Genomic DNA, 23714 nt, shown 5'->3' on the forward strand with positions numbered 1-23714 from the left:
ATTACTGCTATTCCTGAATTACGTGAGGAAATTGAACACCCCAACAAGTCATTCACGTGGCCTGATGGGGCAGTACTTCTCCTAATAGATTTATATAGGGAAAAGGAAGCCGAATTTAAAAACGGCTTGAAGAGACACAATGTAATTTGGAAGGAGATTGCAGCCCAACTGCAGCAATGTAATTATGCTGTAAATGGGCTGCAATGTTCGACAAAATTTGCCGGTCTACGTCGTACTTATAAAAATATAAAAGACCAAAATAATAAAAGCGGCAACGCGTATAGCAGTTGGGCCTTTTATTCTGTAAGTATATGCTTATGTGTATAATACGTAAAAATGTAAATACAATACTATCTATTATGTATAGATTTATAAAATTTATTTTGTGGTTGTAGGCCATAGATTCACTTATTGGCGATAGGGTCTATATGCAGCCTCCAGCTGTAGCATGCAGCGAAGGGCTAGAATTGATTACACCTATAACCCAACCAGGTTCCAGCTCTTCCTCGTCCATGGTTGGATCCCAAAGTAATAAAATATATATATAAAAAAATATTATTTAAAAAAAATATAAAAAAAAATATTAATATGTATTACAGGTACGCCTATTAAAAAAAGACGGGTGGAAACCATTTTAGAAAGCCACATAGCAGAACTAAAACAAGAAAGAGAATTAAGAAAAATTCAAAGAGACGAAGAAAGGAGGGCAGCGGAGGAAAGGAAAGAAGCCAGACACAGAGAAAGAAAACAGGAAAGAGAAAGAATGCATTCTGAAAATATCGAAATTCAAAAATCTTTATTAAAAGTTTTAGAAACACTAGCAAATAAATAATAATATATATACGACGTAGACCGGCAAATTTTGTCGAACATTGCAGCCCATTTACAGCATAATTACATTGCTGCAGTTGGGCTGCAATCTCCTTCCAAATTACGATGTTCCTCTTCAAGCCGTTTTTAAATTCGGCTTCCTTTTCTCTATATAGATCTATTAGTAGAAGTACTGCCCCATCAGGCCACGTGAATGACTTGTTGGGATTGGGGTGTTCAATTGTTATATTGTTTATTGTATATTGTATATTGTTGTATTTATTGATTAATGACTAAATAATAAATTCATTGTCCAAAAATGGAAGAAAAATATATTCTGTTATGTTACGCTGTTCATTCAGTGATTATATTAATGTTAATATATATAAAATAAATAATGTGCTTTACTTGCATCTGATTTTTTCAAATCTACCGCTAATGCATCGGCTTCGCATCAAACGCTTCACCTCAGAGCTGTGGTAGCTGATGCGATGTTAATGCGCGAGAAGTGGTGGGGATCTAGGGAATTCTGAGCGTTCTGATGTGCGCATTGAATGCAACGGAACGCTTCTCTATGCGATTCATGCGCTTGAAGCGTGAAACGGAACAGACCATAAGAGAACCAGACTATAGGGCGTGGGAATATTTCAAAAACTATGATTGTCCGACTCATTTGGCAAGAGTCCTTAGGAAAGATCATTGGGGACTCGATCTAATTGGAGATACGAAATCAAATCCTCTTCACCAGTTCAGAATTAAGAGGTATGATAAGTGTTCTAATCAGGAGAAAGCAACATCTATCTTATGCCAACTAAGTCATCAATATGCAAGATCTACCTCTAACCAGTACTTGTCAATCGGACCATATACACCCTCTATTTAGGTTCAGCAACAAAGGAAAAGGTGAAGAAGCCTAACATGGACCTTAACGTAAAAACAAGCTTCACCAAATCTGCACGAAATTTTGTTCTTGTGAAGTCATGGGCAAAATTACTCTTTGCACATAATCTGGAGCATCTTCTGGATGAACTTATTAAGTAGAAGGGAACCCTGATAGATCCTGACCTAGAAGACATCGACCCCGAGGAGTGGTGTCCGATAAGTTATGGAGGAAACATAATCCATAGATTTAAAAGTATCCTAGAAAGAAGCTCTGCCCTACTAAACTTTCTCCCAACTGTCACGAGTCATGTTCTCCAAACCACTAACAAACTAAGTGAGATCACAAAAGAAGGGAGAGATTATACAATCCATTTCCAACTAGTGTTACTAACTAACATTGCTAGGATAACAACCCTTAAAAATTATCTATTTTGTACCTCTGGTTCATACTGCTCTATACTTTGCTGCAATCATTGTACTGTAGAGATAACATCTGTCCATTTCGACATAGACCCAGATACTCCTATACAAGATCAAGTAAAACTCCCTCCAGTGCCATTACCCAACCGCAGTTACCCTATAACAAAGAATGAATTATTAAAATACTTGTCATTTTATCTTGGGAAGCTATTTGGTGGAGCTGTTGACTCCCTACACATCCAGTCCCATAGGAGTCAAAAAGTTAGCCCTACTTTGAAACACATAGGTTACTTATCGGGTGTAAGGGTCAATGACCTAAGATTAATAGATTTTAATACTTTTATATCTGGGTTGTTATTTAAATCAAGAACCCTGCAACAAATAGTATTTAATCCATAACTTCCTTTAGTTGAATCCTCCAAATATAGGGGTACACCCACAAAGACACAGTGAGGCAGTAACTCATGTTGGGCTATCTGGCCTTTTGTTGTATGGGTTAGCGGACTTTATTAGAATAAACCACAGATTGATAGTGCCTCCTGCGTTAGAGATTACTTTTAAGGATGACAACATAAAAGATACAATGAACTTTATGTATTGGATAATTAAAAGGGGAAAACAACTGCACTTAAAGCCTAATATAACCATTAGATGTAATAAAGATAAGCCTTTGCATCAATTACGATCAATCCTATTATCAGAGTATAATGCTATAAGAGATAGACGATCTTCCCAAGTGGAACGAGAGACATTACTAATTTTAGTAAGGCAATTTAAAGCATCTTTAGAAACATTACCTGAAAGCTCCTCCCTTTGTAGGGATTCTAGTATAAGTACTCGATCGTTATCTATGACCACACTGGATCTAATACATTCAGCGATTCCTGATCTTTTTACTCAATTTAATATATCAGAGGATATCAAAATAAAACATGTTCATCACCTAGGCCGAACGATTGGATCAATAAGCACAGCATCGTCAAAGTATATGGAGATACTTACAATAGTAGGCTATATTGAGAATTTTCCTCGTGATAATGTGAAGGGCTTTATCTGTCTGGCAGAGGGTTCTGGGAGTGTTATAAAAGGTTTAAGTATTCTTTATCCAAATGTGTGCGAAGAGATTTTATAATACATTGATGCATCCGGAGATAGATAACAGAGATTCAATAGATGATATTCAACCTCCATCCTTTATCGGGTCTCATGTACCTTTATTAAGATCAGAATAGCAAATACTCTGTACAGGAGAAAAATAACTCCTTAACAAAGCGGTAAATAACATTTTCGTTACTTGAAATGACCTCGGGAATCACCGTTCTCAAGAAAGTGAAAAATTTTTGGGACACACTGTGTACAAGTTGTGTTGGTCAATGGGTGCGTTCCGTTTCACGCTTCAACGCATGAATCGCTTAGAATTCCCTAGATCGCCACCACTTCTCGCGCATTAACATCGCATCAGCTACCACAGCTCTGAAGTGAAGCGTTTGATGCGAAGTTAGTAGCGCTAAATTTGAAAGCAGTTTCTGTCAAGCGATTAAAACAAAATGGATAACATTACTGCTACTGAATTACGTGAGGAAATTGAACACCCCAACCCCAACAAGTCATTCACGTGGCCTGATGGGGCAGTACTTCTACTAATAGATCTATATAGAGAAAAGGAAGCCGAATTTAAAAACGGCTTGAAGAGGAACAACGTAATTTGGAAGGAGATTGCAGCCCAACTGCAGCAACGTAATTATGCTATTAGTTGGCAGCAAAACAATAATTCTGTTGTTACATATAGGAGAACAGATTCCGTTCGACTTTCTCATGGGAATGACATCAAGATCTCTTCATATCATAGTTGACCCTTTTAACGAAGACAGAGTTCTGGTCCGATTTAAATTGGAAGCGACAAAAAGCGAGAGCGTGGCCCTACGTGATCACAGATTATGAACAGACCATCCCATTCATTTCAAGGGTATATAAACCTTTGCATTTTTACTCTGTTCGGTTAGTACTCGTGTAGTCACGAGCAGAGTCACGTCGTGTCACACTTGTAAAGTCAATTTCTAGTGAGATCGGGCTATAGTTCCTCTTCGTATGAAGGTTAACTTTATAGATTCCGCGAGTCCGGCATAAATCTATTTGGCATTCATAAAGTTACTCCGAGATCCCGCAATGCCAGTGCATCCTAGGTGATAGTACTTACATTTCTTTATGCTCTCAATTCCATTCAATTCAGTGGTGACATCACCAATTGTAAACACACCTTTATAACCAGAATATATTTGTGTTAATTGATGGTTCGTGCAACTCGCTAAAGCCATAATTATCGTCATTTTGGACGTCCTTCGAGTCGGAAGGGTTAGCTAACAAATTGCAACGATATTCCTAGGGTAACAACCACTCGTCCTACTCGCGGCTCTGGCTCATAACGCTGTAATAGCCTTCTCGATAATCGATGGGGGCGAGAGAAATTTGATCTGTGAAGTCACCCATATAAATTAATTCAGCAATGTCAGATGTGCTGAACGCGGTAGTCAAAGAAATTCACCGATTACAAATCTGCTTCCACATACCTATATGTACACAGCATTTCCTTTGACCCCGCGTATGACTGGCACGACAACCGTCATATTAAATAACGCTGCGTCACAATACGGATATTTAGCGAGGTACGAACTAGTAAAAGTGGCAGTTTCGTTCCGAGGAAAATTGTGTTATTTCGACCTGTCGAATGTCAATCGGCATAACTGTCCAATTATTCCGTTTATCGAGTATTACGTGCACGTACCGGGCGTATCCTCGTTCCATTAACGTTGACATTTGATTTTTCGAGTATAATGGAGATGTATGAAAAATCATTTGACCGTTCATAAGGCCGTTATTAGACTAGGCCACTGGTGGCCAACTTGGTGGCGCAACTTGGTGGCGCCACCGAATTGAAGAGCTTTGGCTGTTATTAGACTAGGCCACTGGTGGCGCAACCAATTAATAAAAGCTCTTCAATTCGGTGGCGCCACCAAGTTGCGCCACCAAGTTGCGCCACCAAGTTGCCCACCAGTGGCCTAGTCTAATAACGGCCTTTTATGAATCGGTAACTGGTGGTACCACCAAGCGTTCATTCCCGCTGTCGATGTAACGCTGTGTCGTGTTCTTATGTATTTTACGATAAATGTGGTGGTAATTTGAACGTCAATTGTTCATGTTTTCGCGATGCTGGTGGCGCAACTTGGTGGCTTTGTCTAATAGGCTACATTCAAATCAATACCCCGGCTGGTGGAGGCGCCACCAAATGTTGCCCGGCCGGTTGTCGATGCCGTCCACCAGATCGGCAACTATTTTTGGTGGCTCCACCAGTTACCGTAGTCTAATAGGTTACATTTGTTTCAATGCCCCACGACGTGCTGAGCCACTGAGCAACTCGGTTGCGCCACCAGTGGCCTAGTCTAATAACGGCCTAACAAGGAACATGCGAATTACAAGCGAAGCGTATAAAATAGAAATACATTCCTCAAAAGAATTGGTCCCACGAGCAGCTAGTTGACAATAAAACACACACACACTCAAAAAATTTAGTTAATTTAAAAAATTAAAATGATAATATTGTAGGAGCGAGATTTTGAAGATTTTCTGAATGCGTGTAATTATATTTATAAGAGTGTATTATGTGTGTGTGTGTGCGTGAGTCAATCGATGCGTACATCGATTGACTACGTAACCAACGGTGTAGATAAAGAGACAAACGAAACGCATGAACAAAACATCACGGTGAGTAACATATAAAAAGACGCGTTCACGCAGTTAGAGAGATTCTCGAAAAACACGAATAGATATTGACGTAAAAGTTTATACGATACGATTACGATTACTGAAACAAAGTGCCAGTACTGCTGAATCAAAGAAGCAGAATCGGGAACCCTATCGAATGTTAAAATACCGTTTATCGATTTTTTCTTAGCGATATCAAGTATCGAATGAGAATGTCAACGAACGATAAAATTAAGACTGAATTAACGATTCAAGAATACCTTGGTTTTCGGGTCTCCAACTACCTAGAGATTATTTTGTTACATTCGTCAACAGAAGCCGTTCGAATCAATGTAATTTAAATGCCTCCCTATAAAATATGATATTTTTTTATTAGTCTAAGAACTTGTAATGGTCTGATTAGGTTGTTACTGGGTTTCCCGAATCCATGCAACAAATGTTGGACCATATGTATTTTCCAGGGAAAAACAAGCAAGGACAGTCGTTTATTGTTTATGTAATAATTGAGTCCAAATGTTAAAAGTTAAACAGAGTTTGATATGTAACCAATTCATTTTTGAGGGGGCGTGTTGGTTTATTTGAAATAGTATAATCGATAAAACAAAAATGAATTTGTTTAATAAAATTGAACATTTCTTTATAAGTTACTTTTATTTCATGTTCACTTTCTTTCTGGTATTCATTGTGTCACGACGTCGTTCCTTGAGTATAAAAATAAATGATAGTTTATTGGTTATAAACGAGGTTCAGTTTATTTATCCCATATTTCCAATAATAAGATGTATCATACAATAGAGTAAACTACAACATTTACTGTGTACATAATACCTATCGGACATGATATTTTGTTCGGTACTACTGTGGATCGCTTGGGAGATAGTTTGAAATTTGGCTAACAGTAACATGTGTAACAAACTGCTTTAGTAGATAGGGTAGATATCAACATGAAGAATTGACGAGGGTAGAGCTCTACCTTTTACTGTGAGCAGAAAAAGCGATCATTAAACAACCACCAGCAGACTTGCGATTTATCCTGCCTTTTTAAGCTTTTTCGGCGATTATGTCCTCACAAATCTTTGTGCGCTTACGTTCCGATTTGTAGGCCCCACTTAACCCAAGTTTTTCCTCAGTTCTACCTTTTTTTTTCTTTTGCTTCGTATCTGTTCAAGTTTCCATTCCTGACTTCCCGTTCTTTTTCGTCTTTTCATCGCGACCTCAGTGGCCCAGAAATATCTTGCTCTCATGCAGGATATCGGTAAAAACCCTGCCGTCTTGCAGGGTATGAAAGTAGAGGCTGCACGAACAGCGGAAAAATAATTTCCAATGTGCTTTGCGTTCGGGAAACCGAACGTATCGCAGATAACATACGGCATAGTAAATTTTCTGTTTACAAAGATGAAACATCTGACTCCACAAACGATAAATGGCTCACATTAGAGACAGAGCTGTTGCGGCTAATTCATCTTGATGCTAGCGACTGTACAGCGTAAAGGATTTTCAGATCTTTGGGAATTATTAGCTGAAAATGAAAATTCCGCTAAGGAACGTCGCTGCTCTTAGCTGCGACAACGCTTCCGTCATGGTGGGACGCCAATCTTCATTTAAGAGCAAATTGCTCAAAAAAATCCCCATTTGATCACTATGCCGTGCGTTTGCCATTCCGCAGCGGAATGGCATGTCGGAACTGTCGGAAGGCGGTTGAGGTTGAGGACTGTATATATGTATACAAATCATTGAGGGACCGAGGACTTGCGGGAAAGGTCTTTCGACTACCTGTCCCTCTTGTGGCGCATGTAGGAAGTTAAGCCGCCACAGTAGTATCCCTAAGGAATGCGACGATTTACTTCGCGGAGTCGCATCCTTTATTAATAGCAGCCCCAAACGGGCTGCTATTTTCCGTCAATTTCGGGAGAGTTACGAAAACGCTCCTACAAAAATCCTTAAATTAACAGAGACACGCTGGCTGGCAAGGTACCAGCGTGTCAAAAAGGTTTCTTGACGCGTGGGAGGAACTTTGTCGTTTCTTTTCGGAGCATTCATTTTCAGAATGGTCGGCAACTGCTGAGCATTTTTCTCCTCTGCTCAGAAGATCCGACATTAAAGGATATTTTTATATGTCCTGAATGCTCTGAACGCGTTCAATGCCTCGTTCCAAAGTAGAGATACCCTGGTGCAGGAGATTCAGCCCTCTTCTGCAAGACTACTCCGCTTCTTCCTTCAGAATTTTCTGAAAAGTCCCCTTTTAGAACACCTCCAATTGGGGATTTGATTTTTCTTTAGAATCAAACCATGTTCCACTGAATCAAATGCGTCTTGGACCCGACACCGAAAAGTAGTTGGACGAGGCATATTACATCATGGGATGTCCGAAGTAGAGTTACACTCCTTCCGGAAAAATTGCTTACAGTTTCATATCACTGTAAGCAATGAAATAAGAAATCGTCTTCCCCGTGACGACAAATTTCTCACGCAATTGACGGTCTTCCAGCCGTTTGATAGCATCGTTTTGTAGCGAAAGGAATTCTTCTTTCCGCAATGTCGCTGCAGTAGCCCAAAAATTGGGAAACTGTAGTGCCGAAGCGTTGCAGAATGAGTGGGACGTTTTGTATTTCGGCACATCCCAATCCCCAAAAAGACCGTTGGGCACTGCTCTCTTTCGACGGCATGTGGATGGACATCGGCATGCAAAAAAATTCGGACAACTGTCCCATTTTCCTACAATTAACATCGTTGATGAACGCTGTCCGATGTCTGCCACACTCCAATGCCGAGACAGAGAGGATTTTTTCTATGCTCCCTGACATAACATCTAAGAAAGGGAATAAATTGGGAACTGACCTCCTAAATTCCATGTTTGTGGTGCGCACATCCCTTAAAGCTAGGCAGGAGTTTATTTAATAACAAAGCCACCTGTAGTAATAATAATAATAATATTTTTAATAGCACAACTTTATCCCACAAAGATACAGTGAAACGTGCAGATATTGAATTATCTGTCTTTTTTGCAGAACGTAACGTAGTCTTTCATACAGCTAATCATTCAATTCCTTTAATTCATGATGTTTGCAAGAAACCCGAAGTTGTGCAAGATCTTACACTTGCTCGAGAGAGAAGTGTGCGCCAACATTGTTAAGAATGTAATTGCCCAGCGCGAAATCGAGCATTTAGTTGAATATTAAAAAATCTGTAAATTCTATATTTTATTAGATGAAACAACTGTAAGAGGTTGCCGCTGGTGGTATGTGTGAGGTGTGTGTGAGTGGTTGTTGATCGGTGCACGTTGCCGCGACGACTGCTCGAGCCGTTTCGATGTTTGAGAAATAAAAGCGGGTCTTGAATTTCAGTTGTCAATCGACGACGATAAAATAAACATCATTTGATTTTCCGTATATTTTCGCTTACACAACTGACATTTCGGATTCAAAATTAATGTGTTTTTTTTATTAAATTCGTATTGCCAATAAATAATAAAGTAACACCAAACAGTTATTAGATATCATGCCTTTAACAGTGCTGATTGTTCCGCGAGTAGTATGTATATTCCAAACATTTAAAAAATTTTTAGATATCAAAAGAATTTCCATCAAAAATATTGTCGGAATGGCGTGCGACAATGGATCTGTCATGGTTGGATGCAATAATTCTTTCATGACACATTTGCAAGTCGAAGTTACGCATTTAATAACATTAAGTTGTCTCTGTCACACCTCCGCGATTATAGCTAGTAAATCTTGCAATAAATTGCCACCGGAGTGAGAAAATTTAATTAGAGGAGTTGCAACTTATATTTCGGGCAGTTCTAAGAGAAACGCAATTTTGGTTGAATTGAAAAATTTTTCGAGGTAGAGCAGCGCAAAATTTTCAAATTATCCAACACCAGGTGGCGTTGTTTACACAAATGTATCGTTAGACTACTTGAAAATTGGGACGTGTTAAAACATTTTTTCATATTAGCTGTTGCTGAAGATAAATTAAAATCTGTCGAAATAATGTTGAGTATTTGAATGACACGTCCATTAATCATTTTAATGCCCTATTTCAGTCCGTCATGTTTTGATAAAGAATACAAAACCGAATTAGCTTCATTAGGAATAGATATGTGGTGTAACATTTTAAAATTTACAAATTTCGATGGGAAGAGATGTTTCCAAATTTAAAATTATTAATTGAAATAGTTGTTTCTCTTCTCAACTCACATGCTGAGGCCGAACGTATTTCTTTTATATCGTAACAGATGTAAAATCTATAAAACGAAACCATTTAAGTACGGATACGGTGTCCTCTATTTGTGTAGTTCGGTCCAGTTTTCAATCTGAGAATATCAATTGCACTAATTTTGAAGTAGATTCGCGACATCTCGAATCAGAAACATTTGTACATGTAGAAAGCAGAAACGCAAAGCAGTTCCAAATGAAAAAAAATGTTTTCACAAATACTATTGCTAATGCTTAAAGAAGAAATAGAAGATGAGAAGTATAATAAGAAAACGACGAAGAGAAACGAAAAGCATATACAAAAATCGGCATAAAGAGGGTTATGTAAACATACTAATCGAAAATCATTTACTCAAAGATGAAACGAGAGAATTTTGTTTCAATAAAAAATCTTCAAAATGCGATTAAAAAACAGTTAAGAAGAAACACTAATGGAGAACAGGTAAATTGGTTGCAAATATGTTGGATGAGATTTCTCAAAAGTGCACCCCATACACTGTTTTATATGTATAAAACATCGATGAAGGATAAAGAATTTAAAACGATAAATTTATTACCTACACGTCCTGGAAGACCGCTAAAATTTGAAAAAATCGCCCTGGCGCCTTTGTACCAAGATGCCAGGCCTATTACTTATGAAAAATATAAAGACATCAAGCAGTTTTCGTAATTACCGGGTACAGATATTAGAATTCCAGAAGAAAAAGGGAAACGATGTAGCGGTTCGTTGCGACAGCTAGCTGTTTTCGCAACTTCAAGGTCAATGAAAAACACAAATACCGAAGCAGTTCCGCGTCCGTTGCATGATTCGATTTTTCATGACGTCGATAAAAATGCATATCAAGTGCACGATGCCATAGAGTTCACTTGTTTTCGTGTTTATCGTGGACGTGGGTTACACTCGCGTGCTACTTGACCAGCATATGTATAATAATGTATATGTATGTGATGTGTATAAGTGTAACACGCGGAAGCCTTGACGCGGTTGTCGCAAGAGAAGAAATTAAGATCGGCAAGCTGGATAATATCAGCAAGAACCCTCGGCATTTCAGCCAGAGGGCAACTAAAATCGCCTCGCGTGTGACACGACCACGACCAACCCCGTCGGAGCTGCTTTTCTTGCGTGTAGAACCCTCACTCGCGAGCCTATTTTCACCCTCCGCTAATGCATGCAAGTGTCCGACTCTATACTATTAAAGCTGTTTAACAACGTAAACTGTGAAACCGCGCCGCGTCACGTGTCATATTTACCGCGGTCTTAGTACCCTTGCAGCATTCATAATCGGAGGGTAATGGAGCTAAGTACCAACAAACGTTCCGACACGCAGCGAGAACCTAACATTGAGTTATCCGGAAATTGTTCGTGCTGTTTTTCATGGAAAATTGAAACGATGCACATTTAAATTTTGGTATACATTTATTAAATTATATAGATGCCGTTCTGTTCCACAACCTTTCTCAATCTTTCAGGCAACTTGGAAGTTCTGTCCTCCCAGAACCTCTCAGGTTGTTTCGGCGGAAAAGTTTTCTATATGATGTTTCATCTCGACCGAAGAGTTGAAGTTTTTTCCATTAAGGAAATCATGTAATGATCGAGATAGATCGAATAGGAAATAGGAAATATAAGTGCGCGAAGTCTGGTGAATATGAAAAAATGTACACGAGCAGTAATATTTACTTGAATGTGTTAATATTTATCCTACACTGAGAAAAAAATCCTGTCGAAACAAAAAAGAATATATGTTGATTCAATAAGATGTACTATTGAATAGTGCCAATATCATATGAACTTATTTTAATATTTAATACTATTGAATTTCAATAGCAAAACTCATTTCCGCCAATCATATAAGCGAATAGCTTGACATCAATGTTTTCAAAAAAATAAGATATGGCCTCAAACCAATTCCAGTATAAATCAATACATTTCTCAAATTTTTTTTAACAACATATCTGATTGAAGGAAAAAGAGAAATATTACGAATAATAATGTACGGTATTGAATCGAATAATATTTTCAATCATTTCATGATAGACAATTCAAATACATCACGATTTGCTTCTAAATTTCATACTATTGAAAAGAATACATTGATATTCATCGAAGTAAAAGAATTACGATAACACGCGTGTTATTGAAGTAACTACTTTTTTTTTCTCAGTGTATGCACCGTTAACCGTAGCCTCTATAAAATCTACGCGTACGTTTGCGTGATCGGAAGTACGAATAGAGCTTCGGGAAAGGTTATCGAACGTGAGTCAATTAATAAGCGCAGCAAGTGCCCACCAATCTGTTCTGATGCTTCCGACGGTGCATGTCGGCCATTCGTTTGTGCGTGACAAACCGTTTGAGTCACGACGAATTTCCGTTCGCCTTTGTCGCAAACGTTGCCGCAAGCGATACCGGCCCGTTAGCGCTTCGCCCTTTACGCTCATTTCGAAGTAAAATCTCCGCGCATTGTCGCATTGCCACTATCATTCCCAATATCCATTAAATACCGAAAATGAACTAATCATAGGATTATCGAGCAAATGTTTTGCTCCGTTAGAAACTTCGCATAGCTTTCTGTCTTATTCTTTGTATGTAATCTTTTTGTAACACATGAGCAGTAAAAATGATTCAATTACTGAATAATATTGATCAATTTCATTACACAATTTTATTTTGCCTATATTGTTCCTTTTTTTGTTGCAACTTGGCTTGTCAATCTTGTTTGAAAAATATGTAAAACGATAGTGAGAACAGCTGAATATTTTAATGCCGTGGTTATTACAGCGCAACTATGTACCGAAACTTTGACGTAGCATTGCGCTATCCATTAAACTAGCTCTCACATCTACGGTTCAAATTTCCAAAAGTTGCTTTCGCTTTATTCACGTGGTTGCATCGGGTAAGCGATAAACTTCTTTAATGCAGTTACGCATGCGTTCAAGTGACAAAAATTTATTCACTAAAACTCGCACGGACACAAATTAACAGGATCATGCAATTACAGCGATATTTTAGCAGTTTCCCTAGATGAACTGTAGCGGGTACCCAATTAAATTCAGATCTACTTTAACCAGTAAATACTCTGCGAACACGTAAATATTAGAGGTGTGCGAGATCCGGGAAGTCCCGAAAGCCGATGCTTGGAACGCGGCGCACAGTGGTCCCAGAGCCCGCTTTTTGTGGCCAAAACTATTATAGCGTTATTTCAAGGGGTTTAATGTTACATTAATATGTATGGATCGTTGGATTCGTCTCGATTCCAGTTAGAATATTATGAAGTAAAAAATATATATTAATAGTTAAAAATTTGAGGTAATCTTCATTTTTTTTTTGTAAAAAAGAATTTTTTTCTTTAATTTTTTATATTGAAGTTTGTAGAAAAGTGAGTACTGATCAACTTTCGTTCAAAACATTTTTTTCATATCATCAGAAATATTTGAGAAATTGCGTTAACAATGCTCACAGTGCATACTACGTGAAATCTCAGCAACCAATGCCTTGGACCAGGGGTCGGCAACCTTTTGAGTCGGAAGAGTAAAAAATTACAATTTACAAAATTTCAAAGTTTTTAAAGAGCCACAAAATTTTTTCTTGCCAACAATAAGTAGTACTCGCATAAATAAAGTTTTTTGATAAAAAAAAAACTAATCTATTTATTCATAAGAAAAAATATCTATTTATTCATATGTAAGTAGTGTTTTTCACAACAAATTAGATAATATATATTGTATATATGTACATACATAACTTTGAGAAGATAATTCGTTTCTAACTCTTTTAATTGAAACAACAAACTATACGTCACAGCCAAAGCACTGGTGAAAACGCCAAATTGTCTTGCGACGACGGCGCGGCGTCATTCGAGAGCTTCCGACGGACTGACGACAGTGACGACGCGTGTCATGGGGGAGGGGTGCGGTGAAAAGCGAGTACAAGTGGCTGAGAGATAGAATCGGTGTCTAATCCTCGTTAATCAGTTCAGAACGATTTTTAAATGTTTTTTTTATGAAATAAATAATATTTGCGTGTGGAACTAAAGAGCCGCAGCTTCACATCCAAAGAGCCGCATGTGGCTCGCGAGCCGCAGGTTGCCGGCCCCTGCCTTGGACGATTACAAAAATTACTTTTGTATGGACGAAAATCTGTTCAACACATTGGTCACCAAGGTAGCACCATATTTATCAAGAAGAAATACAGTCATGCGAGATTCTCTACCACTGCAGGAAAGATTAGCGCTGACTTTTTCTTTTTTTAAAGTTATGTTGAGTACTACTACAGTGAAGAAAGGTTGAAACGCCATGGAGAATGAGGGTTGAAGGTGGTGGAGACCCCAGGGATCACACTTTCACAAATAACGATGCTTTCCAGAAGGATGTGTTGAACCTTTGTTTGATCTTCATCGGTAGGGGAGCAGCATTTGAGAAGATCTACAAGAAGTCAGGAGAGCACATGATATACATCATTAACATGTACAAGGACATATATAATATTGCAACCGGAAAGAGTTTGTAATTAGTATTCTCACTTCTAACATCCGACTGTCGAAAAGAATTCTTCTAAAAGAACGCACACAAAAATCCATGAGTAGTAAATAAAAAAATTGTGTAATTTTCATTTTTTGTGTTCCAGTTGCAAACTCTCGCCAAAAAATACAAAGAACTTTTGTATGAGCAGAGGAGCGGACGAGGAAGAGAAAGAAGAGAAATGAGAGGTATCTAAACAGCTCTTTTCAATATGATTATTACCCGAATCTGTTTATTTATGTTAGCTATAATTACTTTACGATTCGGGTTATACGGCGGGTTAGATTCCGTCAATCTCAATTTAATAGTAACCCGCACCGAGCGGGTTAACCCGCTCTCTCCAAGATTTGAGAACCGTTCCCTCGAGGTTAGCATGGGTTACAGTAACCTTCCTTGGTTAACCCGGGTTTGGGTTAGGATTAGGCTAAGGAAGACATTTATCGATAAATGCAGAGAACAGGAGTGGCAATGAGTATGTACACCTCGAAGGAAAACTGCCAGAATGACTGCTTTTGAGGATAATTTGAGGTGATTTTTCATAATTATATTCGACGGAGAAGAAGAAGAACAAGAAAACTTGTGGCTGCAAGAGAATCAGCAGAAGACGTTGTTAAATTTCAAGCATTTCACAGAATGCGAAAGAATACGTACAAGAATCTTGTACGAATAGTGGGGTCAAGTATAGAAAGACAGGATACAAATATGCGAGAATGTGTAAGTCATGAAGAAAGGATTTTGATAACCGTTTAGGGGTAGGCGAATAAAATAAAATTATTTCTAATACATTATTAATATTATACATATAAATAGTGTTAATAGAGGACTGAGTTTCGAATTCAGGTTCCAAAGTAATTGTCAATTATATACCATACTGAAATCTACATATAGCAACAACAAGGTCAAAGATATTTCGTTTTCAGATACCTGGCAACAGGTTGTACTTTTGTATCACTGGGACTCTACTTTGTAAGAGGAGAATCTACCATAGCGAGAATTGTAGCTGAAACTACGCAAGCAATATGGACTGCACTAAAGGATTCATATATGCTCATTCCTAGTATGGAAAAGTGGAAAGAAATTGCATAAAAGTATTTCCGAATCGTGGAATTTACCAAATTGTTTGGGGGCTATTGATGGAAAGCATATAAGAATTCAGAAATTTCCAAACTCGGGGTCCACAAACTTCAATTATAAAGGATATCACTCCGTCATTTTATCGGGTTGCAGTGATGCAGACGGCTGCTTTATATCCATCGAACGTGGTTTCGCAGGTAGAGATAGCGATGGAGGTATATTTCGCACATCGGCATTAGGTCGTTGGTTGGAACGAGATGGCATCAATATTCCTATGTCGTCACGATAACCACATGATAAAGAAGATAACCCATTTCTATATTACTTCGTTGCTGATAACGCTTTTCTCTTACGAAAAACTTGAATGACACCGTATGCCCAAAGAGGTCTCAATAATTAAAAAAAAAAAGGATTTCTAATTACTGATTATTGAAACATGTCAAAATTAATCTAATGTTCGATTATAATCGATTCGATATGATTCAATATTGGTATGTTTCAGTTTGTTTATGAAACAGTTGTTTATTCGTTCGACACATCGTTCTATTTCTAGCCCGTGATCTTCACTTGACGTCTGACATTTAAACCTAAAAGACTGTGTTTTCTTTGTGCTCAGTAATTCGTTACTATGTATAACAAAGTTCAGTTCGGTTAATTTCGTTTATTAAATTACATAATCTAATACTGATTAAGCCGAGGCAGAAAGAATATGGAATGCACATTTGGCACGTTAACGCAAAAATCTCAAGTGTTTTTGACTCATATTCGATGCCGTAAATATGAAACTATCCTATCTTCACCCCCCACTCTTTCTGCTGTCCCTTCCCGTCCTGTTTCACCTCCCCCATCCACGGCTGCTAGACGTCAGCTCCGTAAGCGACGTGCTGGGGAAGTGGAGTTGCTGTTAGAAGCTCAGCAGCCCTGGAAATGGTAATCAGGATACCTATATGAAGAGAAGGAATTTTTGGCTGAGAAAAAGTTTGTACCCCAAATGTTTATATAAAGGTTCGACGGAAAAAAAAGAAAAGTGGGTATGCATACTATTCTTTAGTATACCGTCTTACTTGAGCAAATGTGATACAGCGCCAAATTCTGCGTAAAAAATATCTAATATGTGGATTTAGATTTTGTTTGTATTTTGTTAATTAATTTTGATTACTGCGATTAAAGATGGTTACCTCGTTAAATAAAATTTGTTTGTTCACTAAAAGACAGCGGATTTTAGGCATTTATGACAGAAAAATGAGTGGGCGTAATTTAAAAGAGTAAAAACATTAGAAGAATTTTAAGTATTGTTAAATTATTTTCAACTTTAACATACTACGAAAGAAAAGAATTGTTTAAATCACTCCGGGTTGTTGCAATTCAGGTAGAAAATTTTTATTTTACATAAAGATCCGCGCGGTCTATTTATCAAATATGTATTAGATCGAAGAACTAAATCCTTAGTCCCGCGGGACTGAAATAAATCGCACATCTATCCCGCGGGATTGAAATAATATAAAAGCTTGATTTCAAACGCGACTTCATTTCCATATGATTTGTATTCAACGAGCGATGTGATCTTACTATACTGTTTCATACGAAAATGTTACAATACCAGGATGTATCGGCCGTATGGCCAAATCATAAAAAAATTGATGAATGAATAAGAAAGGAATCAGAAGTTGTTGTAATCATTGTTCGTGAATGATTACATTTTTTATGATGATTTGATCTGTACTTTCGCGGTAATAACCGCACTGAATATTTTTTTAGAAATATACAATATACGGGCAACACCTCCTATACATATAATAAAGCCAAACGATGATGTGTTAAACGTATACATATTTTACGGATATTTACGTATTACGTGTGGTTATAACGACATTTTGTGATATTTATAGTCGTTTCAATTGTAAATAGTTATTATTAGTTAAAAATGGTTAATAAGTGTTGTGTGCCTAAGTGTAATGGAAAATTATCTGCTGGTGATAATTCAAAATTGCATGTTTCTAACTTTCCGCGCGACGAAAAGGTTAAATAGAAATGGGTAAACGCTATTCATCGGAAAGATTTCTGTGTCTCGGAACATTCCGTAATATGTCATCGACACTTTGCGGAATCAGACATTGAATTTACTACAACGGCAGTGGACTGGAAAACTGGAAAAATAATAACAGCTCCTCTGCGCAAGCCTCGAATAAAGAGTGGTGCAGTACCCTGTATCTTTCCACAGTTTCCCCTTATTTAAGCAAACGAAGAAATCACAGGGAATCCCCATCTGAGAAGAAGACCAGACGAGAAGCTGTAGCCATCCAGAATGCATTAATTGAGAGTGAGAAAACTGCTGCAGAACATAGAAAACAAGGGAACATAGGGAACAAGACGAGACAAAACTATAGACAGACGTTATCTATCAAATCCTGATCCCGCAGTGAAAGTTATCGATGAGCAACCCGGAATCGAAACCCCCGAATTTAAGCCTACTGCATCAGGTTCCCCTCCCGAGGATATTGATTTCCGAGTTACATGTCATTTGATCCTTATAAAAATGACAAAAACCTTTAACACAGATAGCAATATTGGTGTCAACCAAAGGAACTTATACATGGCTAATAGAAGGAGAGCTGTTTACGCGACCTTGGCAACGTCAGAAGGTGAGTTCGCTATCACTGGTGAGTCTTTATCTGGATTGGCCGCAGTTTTAAATATGGCACCAACGTTAAAGACAATGCTATTCAAAGTTTTGTTATCAATTTCAAAACAAGTACACAGAATTAGCAGCAGCTCTAACCCTATTAGGAGAGTCATCAATGACTGGTGTTATCGCCATGACACAATTCATAAATGGACAACCATTAACCGAAGCTCACCGTGAGAAAATTATATGGAAGGAGATTGGAGAATTTATGGATGTAGTAGATTAACTTAGAGATGCGGTCGGAGAAACAATGTGGCCGTATTATCGAATACTTAATCCGAGCGATGTTTCATTAAATGCACGAAATTTCCCTCGCCTAGCATCATGCGCTATCGCCTGGAAAAAGAAATTTGGCGACGTTACATTCAAGAACGTGCAATCAGCCAAATTCAGTGGTATATCCCAAAAGTTAATTGAGGCTGTCCAGCAGAAGTAACGCAATCGATGAATCTCTCTCAGATCAAGAAAATAAGTTTATTATATATATTTTAAGCTCTCTCTCTAGCGAAGAAATGCTATTGTTACTCAAACACTAACAATAACATCCCTCCGTTACTTTTATATTGATGAGTGTTGAGCCCTAATCAAAAATAGATAAAAATGACACTAGCGAAACTAATATACTAAGCGATAAGAAATATTGGCTACCGAAAATGTTGAGCCTTTTTCTTTTTTATATCTCCGCATGCATATAGCTTCTTAAGAATGACAGGAATGATTATTTTGCGTCATCCAAATACTGTAAAAAAACCTATGCTCCAATATCAATTCAAGTATGATGCCATTTGTTACGAGCCAGGGCCGCGAGCAGCACGAGTGGCCGGCGAAGGGTTGTTACCATAGGAATATGGTATCAATTTGTTAGTTAAGGTACGCGGACGAACCCAATGCGAAGTCAGGGAGCCTCTAGGAATGGAGTCAAACGCAGACGAACCTGATGCGAAATCGGGGAGTGCTAGGAGGGTGAAACTACGTGAACGAACCCAATACGAAATTGGGGAGTCACTAGGAACGACGACGCGCAGACGAACCCGATGCGAAGCTAGGGAGTCGCTAGGATAATTAGTAAGCCTCGTAACTAATGTAATTTAATTAATATAATCCGAGCGGTAAGATTGTATCGTGTGGGGACGTTCAATTACTTGATTAGGATATTGGACAATAATTATGGGTTTAATGAATTTGCGTTAATTATCAAAGAACACAAATATATTCTGACTATAAGAATTCGTATTACAATTGTGTAATTGTCGCGAGTGGATTGAACTTAGAATAGAAAGAATTGAAAGAAGATATTGCCTAAACTAGGATACACGGTGTTGACGGACTGGCAATGCGGGGGTCTTTGATCCGAAGGGGAACTTTAGCCCGATCTCACTGGTAGTTAACTTCCGAGATGCAGCACGACGCGACACGATTCGTGATTACGACAGTACTAGCCCAGAGTACAAATGCAAGTGAACATTCGTACTTTGTCAACGACCAGTTGATCGTGCGTATGTTTGGGCCCTAAACTAAACAGCTATGAAGATTTATCTAGGGTGGCTCTGTTCGTTTATCTAGGACGGGTCCTGCCAGAGGTGGTATTGAACACCTGTTCGTCATCCGTAACACATTAGAGAGAGAAAAAGCATCCGTAGAACCTCATCAGTGCTTTGTATCATTAATCTTAGACAAAATTCACGTAAAACATCACAAGGATTACAAAGGAGGAAATTTAATTGGTACACAGCGTATGACTGCATTGATGTTGCTACAACAGCCCATGTATTTATGATACAAAGCCTGTTGTGTGATTGTAAAGATGTTGTTTACATTTTTCCAGTTTATAAAATGAATGCTACTGATCTGTTTGCTATTCTCAACAAGATTTTATTAGGTTTGGAAAGTATAGGTTTCAAAGTTATTGTCAATGTTGCTGATAACAATTTCATTAATAGAAAAGCAGTTTCATATTTTGAAAATCCTCCTCAAACATTGTCTATCCAGATCCTTCAGAAAAGAATCGTTATTTTTCATATTGAAGACTTGTTAAACAAATTTAATATGCAGACCAGAAAACCTATATCGACTACAATAGAATCAAATACGAAAATATCTAAGGATATGGGACCATCATCAATCAACAATCAAAGCGCCATAGACATAAGTAACAATGCAGTGTTCCACAAAAGTAGTAAGCATGTAGGTATTAGTTACCATTATACACGAGAGATAGTGGAAAAGGGAACTGTAGAAATTGTTTATTTAAGTACAGAGTTAATGATAGCCGATATTTCGACCAAAGCATTGCCTAAAATTAAACATCGGAATTGTCTGTCTATGTGAAATATCAGATGATCCTTTTCATTGTTTATAGCTTACATTGATAGAGGGGGTGTCAGCTGAAGCGCGTTATCCATGTAAGCAATTATGTATGTCGTGTATGTAGTATGATCGATATTGTGCAGTGAACGTATGTGGTAATGCATGTATGGTTAAAATATCATTATTGTCGTTTATTTTGTTCCCTCGGTAGTTCTCCTTGAAACGTTGGTTTCGCTGTTTGTTACATGTTTGTACGTTTTGTCTTATTAAACTGCGTCAATTCTGTCAACTTTAAAAGCTTATATCTGAATAACAATTTGTTTGCGATATGTGGTTCCTTTCAAACTCTTCTCGATGAGTAGAAGGTATCGATGTAACAACAATTTTCTTTGTTATAAAGAATTCTGCGGCAAGTTTCTCATAATGTCCACCGATCCAGAGATGTAGATTCACCCCTCGAACGGATGACCATTACTTTTTGTGCACCCTGTACGTCGTTAGTAGGAGCTGTTATAGTTGTCCACGATAAATTAATCGACTGATCTAACTAATGCCGGGACCTTAATATTCCACAAGTCTCTTAGAATTCTCTAACAACTAACTTCGAAACCCGTACGCCCTGAAAATTGAATAATTATACTGACCGGTAACTTCTAATTCCTCGCCTATTAAATTTGACCAAAGGCATTGTGTCCTCCTTTTCATCGCGCCCTTAATACACCTTTCCTATAGAAGTGGTGAAACAATGCCCGCCTTGTGTTCACCTACCGACGGAATTTTGGCAACGACAGAATTTCCTTTTGACCCGAATTCCCACTATGGCCCGTTGTTTCCCGAGAATTGATGAAATTTAATTTTATTCGGCCGCTTGCTACCTACAGGATGCATAGCACGTCTTTACTTACACTTGCAAGAAACATTATTCAATCGGTGATAAAATCGCATGAATCTTTATATGTAGATCCGAAGCAGGCCTGGCCAACCCAAATGGTTCCACGGGCCAGTTTGATGACGTGTAATGTTACTGCGGGCCGCACTTTAGATAAACATGCTTTTAAAAAATTTAATACAAATGCATAAAACTTTATTGTTATACTATGATTCAATATAATTCGATATAATTAACTCTCGAGTCGTAATTAATGAGATATTTGTCTATCCTTTCTTTCACTTAATTTTTGCAAATCTATATTTATGTTCGACATTGTACATCTTTTGTTAGCTGGTTTGACAATGTTTCACAAACATATGTGGATCCAAAAGCACGTACAGCTCGTTGTGCAAAATATCTGAAGTTGGAATATCTCTCTAAATTTTTGATATGGACGCAAAAATTTCTTTCATTTCACTGTTGCACTGTAACTCAATTATATCAAAGATATCAAATATAGAACTGGAGTTCGTAGTCGCACATGAGCACTAAAACAATGAAATTTATTACCATTTGCTTATTACAGTTTACTTTTATATTTCGTATGCAAATAACTCACTTTTTATAAAGGATTTTGTTATAGTCTTTCGCTGAGTTGGTTCTTTTGTTTTTTCCACCTTAGTTGACTTCTCAAGCACAAACCAGTTTACATTGAATAAGACTTGAATTTTGTTCGTTCCTGGAACCAATACCAGAAAGTTAATAACAGTTAACAATCGTTTATTTTCATTGCCTCTTTGGCTGTAAATGTCGTACCATCGGGCGTACGACGGTTCTTCTAACTAGACTAAGATATGCGATAGACAACATGGAAAATATTGCAGAGACAGTGTTATGTTCGCAGCTTCTCTTAATATATTTGAGAGGTTCTGCGTTGTAAATTTCAATGAACGACAGCTCGACACCTAATTTGCCTTAACGAACCTCTGGATTTATTCACTATATTTACAATATCTTACACTTGTATGAACTGGAAGTTCTGTCTCGGATCGAGTTAATCTTTTGCGGAAGACTGTATATCTTCAGAGAGAAATTGTATCTAGTCGCTGTCCCTGGGTCAGCTCGTTCCTCACCTCGGTGGTGAGATTGAAAAGTGGGGAAAATGGTACATTTTTTGGGGGAAAGAACATCCCATTCGTTGACTGACCCGAGGGAGGAGCCATTCCTATGCATCCCTATCGGCGGGGGAGGACATCCCCACCTCAAGCCAATCGCGGAAAGCAAATGTACAAACAAAGACGGTACTAGCAACGGACCCAGAGTCGCGTAACAACGAAAGGCCCAAGTGGCCAACACGTGCGTTTAATTTATGACCCCTGGTCTCACGCGGACGACGACCATCGACTTCGGGAACAATGCGTCTTTGAAAAACGTACTTTCCAAGGACTCGGCAGACAGAGTTATTTATCCGAAACTCTCAAGGAGTTGCGCTTAATGATGGTCCCGAAGACGATGGTCCAAGGGTGTGCAATTTGAGCCTCGAACCCTCATAAAAAATAAGAAAGTGCTGGCCTCCTCGAGACCCTTGTAGAAGTGTCCCGAGGACTAACGGTATTTTACAGGGAATTTTCCATGCATGTCATAACAGACAGGATATTGAGAGATCGGTACAGACACTGGTGTCTGTTTAATCACCTTAATGTTCGCAAAATTATTCCTCCTTTATTAAAATAATTATGACCTCCTTTCTCTCTATTTCGCTTGTTCCCCAATCTCTTTCCCGAAGCATTGAACAGATGAGAAAACGGAATGGAGGTAACAGCCGGCAATTCTCAGATCGCCTACTTCCCCTGATAGCATTCGCGACGTTGCTGTAGAGCGCTATTTCGAATCTTTGTCTCTTAAGGGGGCACTATCGCATGCAGGGAGATTCAGCTAAGTATATCACCCAAATTACTTCGAAACTATTTGGAAGCATGTATGTAATGTAATCAGTTGATTTTTGTCTGTTTTGCTGTTTTATCGAGATGTAAAGGTCGCCTTGAGTGTCTTTAATATAAGGAGTAAATTCTAATCTTTGGGTAATGATTTCTATAAGTTTATGTCAAATTACGAAGCATTTGTAGTAACTAGAATGAAAATTCGAATCTCGTATTTTTTTCCGTTGCGAGTGAAA

At 38.1% G+C, this 23714-nt stretch overlaps 1 protein-coding gene and 1 pseudogene across 2 annotated transcripts in view; both read right to left on the bottom strand.

Moving 5' to 3' along the window:
- The window catches only part of Nca (neurocalcin homolog), a 240375-nt gene that overhangs the window by 124811 nt on the left and 91850 nt on the right, over positions 1 to 23714 (bottom strand). The gene's annotated exons all lie outside the window — the stretch shown is intronic.
- The window catches only part of LOC143216253 (DNA repair protein RAD51 homolog 1-like), a 43941-nt pseudogene continuing 34738 nt past the window's right edge, over positions 14512 to 23714 (bottom strand). The window contains exon 4 of the transcript XR_013010529.1: positions 14512 to 22277. The product of XR_013010529.1 is annotated as a DNA repair protein RAD51 homolog 1-like (transcript). The remainder of the gene's footprint in view (positions 22278 to 23714) is intronic.

The sequence above is a fragment of the Lasioglossum baleicum genome, chromosome 15 (assembly GCF_051020765.1).
Source record: "Lasioglossum baleicum chromosome 15, iyLasBale1, whole genome shotgun sequence".
NCBI lineage: Eukaryota > Metazoa > Arthropoda > Insecta > Hymenoptera > Halictidae > Lasioglossum > Lasioglossum baleicum.